Source organism: Diprion similis, chromosome 8 (genome assembly GCF_021155765.1).
Source record: "Diprion similis isolate iyDipSimi1 chromosome 8, iyDipSimi1.1, whole genome shotgun sequence".
NCBI lineage: Eukaryota > Metazoa > Arthropoda > Insecta > Hymenoptera > Diprionidae > Diprion > Diprion similis.
In genome coordinates this window covers 5,014,131-5,027,037 of record NC_060112.1, presented here as the reverse complement: position 1 = coordinate 5,027,037, position 12,907 = coordinate 5,014,131, and the positions used below count along the sequence as shown (strand labels likewise).

The following is a 12,907-nucleotide window of genomic DNA, read 5'->3' as shown; positions in this document are numbered from 1 at the left end:
TACCAACATACATACATATGTACATATATATGTATATATATGTATATGAATATGTGTACGTAAATGTTGCTTTTACCCTGTCACAACGACGTGCAGGGTAACTAACTCCGCAACAACAACTAAAATTGCTGTACGCTTCGTTATAAAACATGGCGATCGGGTTAAACAATTGCTGAGACAGGGCAGGAAATACGAGCAATTTGTTGGTAATATAAAACATGTTTGAGAATATTTCTTGCTTTCGGTTATTTTCTAAGAATGCCACGCGTGGGATCATCAACCGTTTTAGCTGCATGGTTCAAAAACTGTGGGAGTTGATACAGTAAAATACCATCTCGATACGTGTACACATAAAATGAATGAAAACTAATAATCATAATACTTGTGGAAAATCTTGAAGTGTGTTAAAAATAAGAAAACGACATCCTTACTATGAAAAAAACATTAAACTAAGTAAATTCGAAGACACAAGCTATAATTTTAACAGTTCGAGAAAAGATTTTGTAACTAGAACTTTCAAAACGGGAAAATAACTTTTAAAACATGCCTTCGATATCATTCATCATCTACATACCACAAAATGAAGATTTTAGTAAAAATTATATACATATTTCGGAATTGCGATTAACATATGAATACGAATAAGCAAGGGAATGAGAATATTTCGGGAAGGTGCAGAGTTAAGCTGTATACAAAATGCAGTCGAGTGTGCAAGAGAGCTGCGCAAATGGCAATAGATTCGGCGAATACATAAGTGTGAAAATAAGAAGTTAACGAGAGGAAGATTGACTCGGACAATGAACTAGCCACTCGAGAATGCTGAAAGGATGTAGGGTGCCGGTTTTGAAAGGATCAGGAGGGGAGGGAGGGGAGTCCTTTAGAGAACTAAAAAGGTCTTTAGAGTCAACAATGGGAGTGAAATCTACACGAGGGATCAGTCACAGAGTGTAAGAGATCGGTTGTTAAGGGCGGAGCAGAAAACAGCCCTCGCCATTTTTCCCGCTTCCCTCAGCCGGCGAACATAATGCGGGCGTCAACGAGAAATGAGCTTAACCTCGAAGCCGCGTGGAGAAAAATTTTCCGCAGGTTGTTGGCCGGACTTTTTGTACCGAAAAATGCAGTTCCTCCCGTGTTTGAATGCAAACAAATTTTCTATAGCTGAGGTACAATGTGCAGAAAAGTCGACAGGAGAGGATAGGACAGATACATTGGCGATATCTAATTTTCGAGAAACGGTCATCGAACGAAGACGTCAAAAACTGCTTCTTGACCGCAGCTCATTTGGAAAATCTCCGGCATTGAAACGCCTCGGCGAGAAAGCTGCCAGCGGTTCTATTATACAGTAGAAAAGGCGCAACGCTTGTTCACTCAGTGAAAAACAAATTTTTCTATTATGAATAGTGTGAGTGTGAATAATGGCCACGCGACTCTGCAGGCGATATCTATATCGAAAAAAGAAGAAAAATATCATGTATCCACTGCAGAGAAAACCGTTTTCCAGCAATTCATTTGCTAGTGTGCAGTCGTACTTCAAGGTGCGAATCTCCTCCTTTTTTTTCCCTTCTTCTTCTACGACAAGAAATAACTTCATAAATCTTTTTCGTCTTTATCATCGTCAGCTTGTCTATGTGCTTTGTCGTACATTATATGCATCATGAGCTTGCGTTCAGAGTCCTTGCGAAGCTCAAACGGAAAGACACAGGGGAGGGCAGGGCGCAGTTTTTCAGTTTGTTCGAGATTTTCTGCCTAATAAAGTACGTACGATTCTGTATACCGTCATGGAGTGGTTCCACTGATCTATTCACGCGTTAAAACGCCTCTATGGTTGTATATGAATTTTGTAAGGTATTGTAGCGGGGACGTTTTATGTAGTATGTATACACGCGTGCAGTGTTATGCGTCGACGTGACAAACGATTGTGTTTCCATTTATATTATATCGTACAAATTTCACACTAAATTCAATCCGAACAAACGGCCATCTATCCTCTGAAACGTGTTTTGTTGCTTCTCCTTTCCTCCGTCGTTTTTTGCTGTTTCTTTTTTCTGGTTGTACGTTGAGGACGCGACACGGTGGATCCCGATGCCTGCGACGAAATCTTATAAGCAATCGTTAAAATTCAACCCAGCGAGTCGTATTTCAGACTCTTTTTTCTTTCCTAAGTATAAACGAAATCGTTCCACACTTTGGCGAATTATACACTTTGTGGTTGTCGTTGAACGATCGCCAAGAAAAGTTTTAAAAATGTACTCGCAACTGATTCTCACTCGTTTTGAGGTTATACCAAGCTTCTGTACGTTTTAACTCCGCATTCTCTGCAATTTTCTAAACTATATTCCAAATTTCTACACAACCACATTAACAAACGTTACGACTTCCAAACATTTCAAACGATTTCATCTTTCGGGAAAATAAGAAAACGTAAAATTATACGATTGAATAATTTCTGACCGTTCAACTTGAGAACGACGTGACCTGTTGTGGAATAAAATTGATTTCAGAAAAATAAAGATCACCGCTTAACACAGGTCTCCAAAATGATCATTGGAATCTCCTTCGAGACGCAAGCTGAACTTTATTTTCGACCGTTAAACTTCAAATCACCCAATAAATTTCTAGTACCCAGAGAAAATGGCGACACTTAGTAGATCGGTCGTCCGACTGCGCATGCGCGAGTTATGGCGTCTTTTGACGCAGGCTGGCCATCTCAAACTTCAGCTGTCAAACGCAGCTTATTGAGGTTATGTAGGTGATGCGAATTTTTCTAGAATAAACAGATTTTACTGCATGACTACAGATGACTGCTACCAGCAATCATAACAACATAATTTCGATTCGCCATTCAATACGTGAGAGTTTGAGATCTCATCCCCGTTTCAAGTATAAGTTGGTCCCCCTGACTTCTTTATGGAAATATTTCCAAAAGACCCATCCGCTGACCAATACAGTTCAATCATTTCGCGCATGCGCGATGCAGTTGGTAATTCAGCCTGTCAAGTTTCACAGTTTCCTCTCAATGAGCGATTACGTACACGAATTGAGAGAGCGATGTAAACCACAACCGCAGTAAATATTCGGCCACACGATGCTCTCATTATTACGAATCGTGCGGCGCATATTACTCAGTCGGTTTATATAAGAGGCAGAGAAAAATATCGACTAATTCAGCCATCATTCATCTCGTTTCCAGGAACGGGGGTCGGTTTCCCCCGGGGTACATGTTAATAGATGCCACCCCCCACCCCCCCTCCTCCAGCCCCTTGCTCCCTCTCTCTCTCTCTCTCTCTCTCGCTCTCCGCGGCACGCACGAGTATCATCTGATCGTGAGTTAGTGCCGGTTAAACGCGGGAACAATGCCTCTACGGGTATTTTGCTACTCAGGGGGTCGTTTTCGGTCATACCCTGTCTATCCCCAACGTCTTAGTCCCCGTCTCAGCGGGGAGCGACGCTTCAGCCTCGCCTCCAAGCCTCGATCTTCCTCCCTCCATCCCCTACAGCCTCCTCCTCGGGGACTTCGAGGTGTGAACTGTGACACTCGTCGGACACCGCGAGGCTCAAACTTCCCCCTTTTCCACCCCTGAAGGAGGGCCGATTATTCGGCTGTAACCTCCGACTGCACAATGGGCATGCAGCGTTCATGGTCTGGTTTTACGGCAGAACTTTAGGATTGCGTTTTGAATGGTTTCAGGATTCAAAATTCAAACGGTTAGATTTTGTACTTTCCGTTTGAAATATTTTGATTTCGTGACCAGAAAAATGAAGTGGCGCAAAGGGAAAAAATTAATTTTCTTGGTGTGCTACAAATTTTTGAATAGTAATTATAGGATTTCAATCGATTTTCGAATGAACTTTTTGTTACAGAAAAATCATACTAAATTTAGTAAATAAAACGTATAAAATAAACTTCACTGATCCCAAATAAACATTGACGTATAGGAGATTAAATTTCTAGTAGATTTATAATACAACTGAAATTTATTTGCTTTTAGTTAGCACATCATTTTTTAGGGGAATATTTCTGAAATATGAAACGTAAACTTTTTACAATTTCAGATTATTATTGAATGGCAAATCATGTGCAGGTAATCATTTCTCATTGTCAGCCTTACATCAATAAATTATGGATTCTGTCACCATTGAATTGATCGATTAGGAAAAGTTTCATTCAGAAATACTAAAACCCTTAACGTGATCCATCGAAAGAGCGTCGCGCAAGCCGCGCATCTAGTTGTTCAAGTGACCCCCTCCAAATCTCCGTCACACTTATAGCCGGAGCGCGTTGGGGTTCGGACTATATTTCGATGGATTCGGGAGCCAAGGCGCAGAGATTCGGTAATAAGTTCAGGAGGGAAACGAAAGCAAAGTTAAATAAAAGTTCATCGGAGAGAGAGAGAGAGAGAGAGATGAATATGACGAGGAGTAAGAGGTGGTGGACCTGCGAAGAAACCGCGGGTGTTTAACCCGCAGAACCCGAGCCAGCCGTGGAATGGATCCACTAATATGCCTACCTCGGGTCCATAAACAATCATCGTAAATATTTTCCTCAACACATTAGCCAACCGGTCTGCCAACACGATACCACGGTCGGCGAGAAGGTAGGCAGGCAGTTATATATCCACCCTGGCGATGTTTAGCCACAACGAAAACGAAGCCGAGCCAAGCGACGACTAACTAAAACGCTATTAATGGGGTTACGGGCTGAGGAATAATCCCTGACATAAATCAGTCCGTGAGTATAATTTGTGAGTATAGAGGTATGTTTTTTGCTAGTCAAAGTCGGTCTTTTTTTTTCACCACCCGAAACCGTGAAACCCGGGTTATTTAACACGCGTACGATATTTTCCTCGCTATTTTTTCCTCGTAAAGAAAAATTTCTCCCCGCGATGAGAGAACTGGAGCTTTATTATTTACGCGAGAGAGGCTGGATGCTGAAGCGACCGGGTATCTAATGATATTGAAATGGGTGCTAGTTATGCACCAATCGCTCGGCTCACCGCTGAGATCACCGCTGAGGCCTCAGCTGGGTTACCTTGTTAATCCTACGGACTGCCCCTGCCGACTGAACGAAGATCATCAGGTATCGTCTGGGGAGAAAATAGAGAAAAGAAATCCTTCTCTTCGTTGTAAATATCGCCGAACGCATTCTTTCGTAAACACAAAAGACATATTTACAAGATGCTCGATCCGTGCACACACTGCAGTTGCAGGCCCTCGAGAGGCAAGGAATACCTTCGTCTTAGACTGCATGGTGCGATATTCAGGGGATTACAAAACAGATAGGCATCGCCGAGTCAAGGTCTTCTTCTTTTCTATTTAATCTGACTTCCAGTAATCAATTTGATACTCCTTTTGTACGACAGATGATTGTTTTCAAATTCGAAAAATATGTTTCTGTTCAACATCGATTTATTCTCTTCTGAATCACTTGATCTAAGACAGTTGAATATCATGAACACAAAGGCCTGAAGACACCGAGAACTTAGTCTCGAAATGACCGTTTCAATGGTTTGAAAGTATCGCAAGAAAGAAAAGACGGTGGTTGGGCCAAAAAATCGGCTGCGCGATGAGTGAAAATATAAAATGAAGAGGGTAACTAATTTGGAAGCTCATTAAATTAGCGAGTAATTTTCAAGCTCCTTGACTACAACGCTTGGCGCATACCACTCAAATGACGGTGGTGGGCATGTGCAAGGGACCTTATACATATCCACCGTTATTAGCCGTGCAAAATTCAAGCCAAATTTGTAGCCACTAAAACAGCGTATTTACGAGGCAAAATTTACACCGTTTTCATGGCAAAGTTACAATGTAGCATCCCATTGAGCTGGCAGAACGACCTGCAGCAGCAGCAGCAGCCGCAGCAGCCGCATGTTACACGAGAGACAAGCCTACATCCCGAAAGACGACTCGCTGTGTGCCCATTCTCCAGTCACTTCATCCTTCATCCTCATAATACGCGGCGTGTCAAATTTACCGCTTCTATGTTACAGACACGCGTTTTTCGCACTTGATTTATTCACGTTTCATTATCAATAGGGCACGGATTGACCATTGGGTCTTTTGAGAACTGTTACTACATGATGGAGCTGAGTGTCAATTACACAGCTCAAACAGAAAACAAATTTTTACTACTGGTCACATGCCATGTCCCACGACGAATGAGTTACACTCATCACCGACTATTGAGGTGAAAGTTGAGAATCCTTTGACTTTGAAGAATGGATATGAGAATGAAACTAACGCGAAAAAAGAAATCCAGGAGGTAAGTATCAATACTAATCGTAACAAGCAGGCCACAAACAAGTAAATTGGGGTGTGATAATCGACTACATGTTTCCCGTCACTAATAACAATTAATACGATGATTTATCGAACTAGAAACATTTTTGCGAAGTGGAAGGGGAAGAAGAAATGTCACATAAACTGAACGTCGAGGTGCTGGGAAGAGGAACACGACACGTTGCATAACTAATATATACATACGTGAAAGGTATGAAGATGAGGAAGAAAAAAACAAGAGAAAGAGAGCCATTTGCATAAGTAAAAATAAGATTAATAAATATTGTGCACTGCATGTATGCACAATATACGAGTTGCGACAACATCATTGGTGCAACAAAGACGAAGAGGATGTAAATAAGGAATGCAAATACGCGAGAAGCTCAGAATCCAATGCCTAGCTAATGCTTTTATAATGAATTGCAAATTATTTGCTCCGAGTACTGTACCGCAGAGTCAGGCTAACAACCTGAACTTATTAAGCTTTTCTCACGCGCAAGTATAATCCTCATGCAGATTGATCATTAACGCATACACTAAAAATTTCTTCGCGCGCTTGTAAAGCAACAAGTATCACTGGAGCAATAATTATTCTCGTGGATAAAAACGTGGCTGGATATTTTTGGGAAATCCGTCAAAAATTCATTTCCTCGTTCTATTTGTGTTTATTATATTTGAGAAGTGCATAGCTTTGCTGTCGCTCTGACGTCAAACGGCAGCAGCCAATCAGCGACATGGATTTGAAAAATATGCTGAAACGTATCAGGAACATTAGCATTGAATATTAGCCTTGCAAGAAATAGTTTCCGTACTTCAACGCTCGAAGGAATTGACCGGACCAAACTTCAAGACTGCGGATTGAGGAATGAATTCAGCAAACCAGCACGATTAGGTTAGTTTTGGCGGCGCTGTGATCGCGCTGCGCGCGCAGCGTTTCGGAGCCGTTTTAGCGCCGCAGGGCGAGAAGAGGGGGGAATAACCGGATAGTGCAAGACCCTTAAAGTACAGAAGTGATAATTTAATGATTGAATATATTGAGGAGGCACCACGCTGAGTCCGACTCGTTCCAAAGCTGGAGGGATCGGGGTTCCCGATGGTTATAGACACGGGTGCGACACGCACGCATGCGTATACGGATACACACACGGCAAAGGGCTCGCTCCCGGGGCCCTGCGTGCGGGCATATGGGAATTTAAAACGAGCCCGATTGGCGCGATGGTAAAACTTACATACATTATAACGCCATTAAAATACTCCTCGCACCGAGTCGGCCGAACGACGCGCGACCTGCCCACCTTTACTTAACATATAAATATGCCCGATGGTATATTAATAGAGAGAGAGAGAGAGAAAGAGGGAGAGAAGGATCCACCCCGAGTAGCCCAGGGGCTCAGGTATGCCGCCGTTGCAGGTATTCAATAACTTTTCGTCAATACCCACACCCCGCCCTGTCTTGACCAATGACTGATTGATCCTTCCAATTCTTCTTCACTGGCTTTCGCCAGGCTCGCTTCTGGAATACCTGCACGCGGCAAACACTCACGTTCCACGCTACGATCTCTTAAGCCATTAGGAAATTTATGAAAATTTCATCTTCGCTAGTGAAGACAAAGTCTCCGATATAATCGAGTTACTCTTATAGATCCTCGAAAGATTTCTGGAATCAGGCTGTTTGAATGTTTAGCCTTAATCATCTAAACTTCACGATTTGCTTCCGAAGAAGTTCAACCAATTCCAATGGATACACTGCATCGTAAAAATCGCATTTGCTACCGACTACTGCAGTCTTGATATTGATTCATGAAATTTCTGTGTGGACTATGCTGATTTTGATTATCAGGGATCATCACACTGGGAATTGTAATTCATTAAGACTGAACTGAGCAGCCCAGTGAAGCGTAACGAGTAGTTGACTCGAAATAGACATACCGCTACGTCAATGAACCGTGACGGTTTCTTTTATCGAAATAACCTGAAGAGTGTTTTCATACAGAACCGCAGCGTAAAGTTTATCATAAATATTAACCTTCTACATACCGTGTAATTTGAACGCCTGATACAGATGAAAGCGTCGAAAGATGCGATTGCCGGGGTGGTTTGTGGACACTAGGTTAGGTGAAATGTTTGACGTGAATGGTGAACGTCGTTTGGTCGGCAGGCCCCCGTTCCCTAAACCATAAAAATCATCCTCATTAATATCACAGGATTTCACAAATCTTGAATAATACGTTCCATACCCATTGGTTATAGCGTATAATGGCAGCTTAATTGAGGACCCCAGTATCCTCTCTCGCACGGCAGAGCAAAGATCATAAATACATAAATACCATCACGAGAGGAAACCGAGAGAGATCGGACCATCGTGACGATAGCGAGTGGGAGTGAGAGAGCAGGGAGCGAAGGGCCCGGGCCCCTGACCCCTCGCGCGTATATACCAAGCACATGAATACATGAATGCGTAAATATAACCTCCCCAGAAGTAAGATGGTGTGCGTGGACGGAGAGGCAGGCAGCCGAACGCATGTTTTATGGTAATATTCCATGGTGTTAGCAGCGCCTTAGCGATTATTTGTCTGTATTATATCGAGTAAGTAATCACTTGGAATATGGGATTGAACCAGGGTGCTCACTCCGTTCAAAAGGAGGGAGGCGATCCCAGCGTCCGATTCCGAATCGGTCCCATGAATCGTTAGACGCACACCGGAATACAGGGATAGAGAAGCACCAGGATGCAACGGAAGCCAACCCCAGTTACCTCGTTATGGCCACGAGCTCTAAAAGCTCAGAGACGACGAATTTATCGGAAAAAGATGAGCGTCGCTGGTCTTGAATTTTGTTTCCGAGGAGGTGGAGATGTGGACCCCTCTTCTCGAGGTGTGCGCTTTGCCGGCCCGGTGTCTGGCAGACAATTACCCGGGGCGACCCCCCGTGGCCGGGATGGATGTCTCTCTTGGCGAGAGCCGGGTGCCCGACGCAACGTTGCCTGCACCGACGATTATAGAGCCTCCAGCAGCCCGAAGTTCGAGAAGTCAGCGTGGCTTTTCGGTTGAGGGTCGAGAGTCGCACTCGAAGCCCCAGATGCAAATGCAGTTCTCGTGTTTCATGTCTCGCTAGTTGAAAACGAACAGTCGTCGCGTTTAAATCCATCTTCGAAACAGCGAGCTAAACGCAAGAGCCGACCGATAAGCTCCGGTCGAATTGGGTCGAGTGCCTCATCGGCACTAGCTACTAGGCACGCAGTACGAGTAAACTCTGAAGGCTAATCTTGATTCGGGTTGTCATCTGGTGCCACAAGTGCTACAGTTCAAACTTATTCGCTTGCGGCACACTCTGTGGCTGCTCCTTCGTTTGCACCTTGCGATGGTCTTGAATGGCTTCGGAGGCATGATGCTTCAGGCTTAAGATCGAAGAATAAAGGTTTCGAACAGGATAGGCTAAGGAAAAGTTCATCCTTGTGGAGAAACGTCTTCTAACGTTGAACCAATGATTGACTTGCGAAAATGTCAGATTAAAAGATTTCCCAAGATCGAAGCTGTTTCAGGAAACTTCGGATCTTACCTGTACACCAATTAAGTCTAGAGAAGGTCTAGTGTGAAGAGTGTGAGAATTTTTAGCATCGAAATTCAAACCCTGCTGGTACCCAAATTTGAGTTAGGCGTAGATATAATATAATTAACTTGTGTAAAGAAAAGCCGTGAAGAAGTTTTCAATCGTGGCTTAAACAGGCAAGTCTGCAAATCCTCGGACCTCAGTGGCTTGACATCGACTTCAACTTTTGTAGGCAAATCGAATTTCTTAGCAACAATTAGAGACTAGTCGAATCCGGCTTATGGTTTGGCTTAAGAAATCCCGTTTGTCGTTTTTCGTACAGCCCTTTCTCTCTATGCTCAATTCGTCCGTTTATGACACGCGGTTTGTACCGATCGGGGACAATGAGATAAGATTATCAGCACTCATCTATTTCCATTCAAGCCTCACTTGTCAATCGTTTGATTTATACCCGTCTATAATAATACCGCAGGTACAGTATTATTCGCACAGCGGTAAAAACCCTGTTTTGCATGTATTTTGCTGGATTTGAATTCTGGTTCGATTGTGCAGTGGAAGCCGGAGCACAATCATAACTTCGGACTTACGTGACTAGATTTGAATTGAAACTGACGTCTAGTGAGAAGAAGAAAACGGATTAAGTTTGGATTGAATTTAGATTTTCGAATCCCAATATTTTTCAACGACTCTCGGGTCAGGATTTCTTTTTTTTTATTACAGCTTCGTACGAGGACTCGTTGATTTCTTATGTTTGACTGAAGAAAAAAACCTTTTCAATCATCGATTAAAAAGCAGCGTCATTAGTTTAAGAAATAAGTGAACGTCCAAGGTTCGCCCGGACATGTTACAAATGCGAAGAGTTGAAACCGAGAGGAAAAAACTTGGGCTTATTAGACGCGAGTGTAACTCGGAGTAATTAGATATCGGCGCTGTTTAATTGACAGGTAGGCGTAAGCAAGGTGCAATTACCGAAACACCAGGAGTCCCCGGTAGCCGAAACGGTGATTGACACTTGGCTAACTCCGCGTGACGTAATCTGACAAATCCAATTTACCAATATGATGATCATGTGCACGAGGACCGAGAAGCCAATGCTTCAAAACGTTGACGCCAATGGCGTTGCTGAAAACAACTATAACAAGTTGCTGATTTACTTCTGTCAAAATGCGACCCGTTATGCAAACATTATAATTGCATTATACGTAATCGCCAGCTACTTACTCCTTTTGATTCCTGAATTCAGCACTCGAGATATTACGTTTTTGTACTCGAAACGAAATATTTTCCGCTTTTTTTGGTATTTAGAATCGCAGAGTGAATTGAAATTCGGAAATTTAGTTTTCTAACTTGGGCATAAAAATTCTGTTTCGAAAATGTTTTCGTTTTGAAAAAAATTGTGAGACTTTTTTTGTACCGAGTAAAAAAGAAAGGCGAGAAGTTCGATGTAGAAAGGCTGATTGACCCAAGAGACGTGTAATAATTTTGTAATAGACCAGAGAATTAAGATTGGCCGGATAATCGTGTGCGAGCAGGAGTATTATCGTTGAGATTGCACGTGAAGCTGGAACTCAACGAGTCAATTTCGTTGGACAACCGGTCTTGGCTAATAACCACACCAACTGACTACAGCGACGAAAAACAGTTAAAACAAGAGCAAAAACAAGGTAGTAAGAGAAAAAGAAGAGAAATAAAGAGAAAAGGACATGAGGAAACAAGGAGATCGAGAAAGAGAGGTGAAAAAGAAGATCGAGCTTCTAAATTACGACTGACCAATTATATTCCGTTTAAAATTAATTACTAGATTAACAGAAGATAAATTGACGGCTCTCGTTCGGAAGATCGACGGATTCGATGAGTGAGTGACGCCCTTTCGGGATCTGAATCTGGATCGAAGAACGGGATAGGAAACGTGGTGTGTTCAAGATGTCGAATGCAAGGGCGGTTCGACACGTACAACCAAAGAAATAAAAGAACGGACACCGAGAGGTATCGACAGCCCGTTATCTCTACGAACAATCGACGCGGGAAAGGAAGTTGTCAATCGCCAATTATAAGAGTGTATGCATGCCCATCAATCCGTCCATCCCTCTCCCTCTTATTTTTAATTAGCCGAAAATCCGAGAGACACGCTTTTGAAATTACCGCTTCTCCGATATAGCTCCATGTAATTTTACAAGAAGATTCCGTTAATTGTAATTCCTGCATAACCAGGAGCCGAAGATATTAAAGTACTGAAAATTTCGAACCTCTGAACCTTATCGTTTACAAGAAACACCGTGAAATATTTTTTTTCCCACAGAAAAAATATAACTCAATTTGTTTTTGTGTAAGAAAAAGTTTTATTTTTTGAAATATGAAATTCATTTTTGGATAGACCTTCAGCAACTATAATAATAATAATAATAAAAAAAAAAAAACACTGTTCGCATTAAAACCGTGTTTCCGAGCTTTTGCAAATAGAATAATTATTTTCGACTTTGTGTAGAACTTGCTTGTGCGTGAAATCATATGATGCTTAAATTCGACAGAAAGATGAAACGTGTTTTCCGTATCCAGTAAGGCCTGGAAGTCTTATATACGACAAAATTTCAAATCTGTAGATAAATTTGAATTCCTGTATATAGTTGCAGATCGCTTGCCTATAAAAATTCAGGAGACTGCTCTAACACCATATTTTGCAGGTAGGAGTTTTTCTACAGAGAGACAAAAGGCGAAAAAGAGAGAAAATGATTGGACAAGAATTGAGTAAAAAAAAAAAAAAAAAAAGGTCGGCACGAGCAAAATCAGTTTGGCGTTCGATCGTATAAACTGGTGGCCCCCCGAATATGGTCGTCCATCAGGGAAACCTCAGTCCATTGATGTTATACGTGGCCCGAGAGTGAGGCGAGATGACCAAACGAAGCTAGGGAAGGAAGGACTGGTCAGACAGACAGACAGGCAGGCAGGCAGGCAAACATCTCTAAAGTGTCAGGCGCATCACAATTCGTGATCCGGAGTTGCTTGTTAGCGGATGGTTTTCAGGCGGGATCAGTCGTAGAAATGCGAGTAAAAAGTACGTCGTGAAGTGAGCCGAAAAATA

General features: G+C 42.5%; 1 long non-coding RNA gene across 1 annotated transcript in view; it reads right to left on the bottom strand.

Moving 5' to 3' along the window:
* LOC124409232 overlaps nt 1-8,444 on the bottom strand; it is a 33,988-nt gene extending 25,544 nt beyond the window's left edge. Inside the window, exons 1-2 of the long non-coding RNA XR_006929504.1 lie at nt 8,313-8,444; nt 2,471-2,475 (exon numbers count right to left, since the gene is read on the bottom strand). This is a non-coding gene — a long non-coding RNA (uncharacterized LOC124409232). The remainder of the gene's footprint in view (nt 1-2,470; nt 2,476-8,312) is intronic.
* Nucleotides 8,445-12,907: the final 4,463 nt, after the last annotated feature.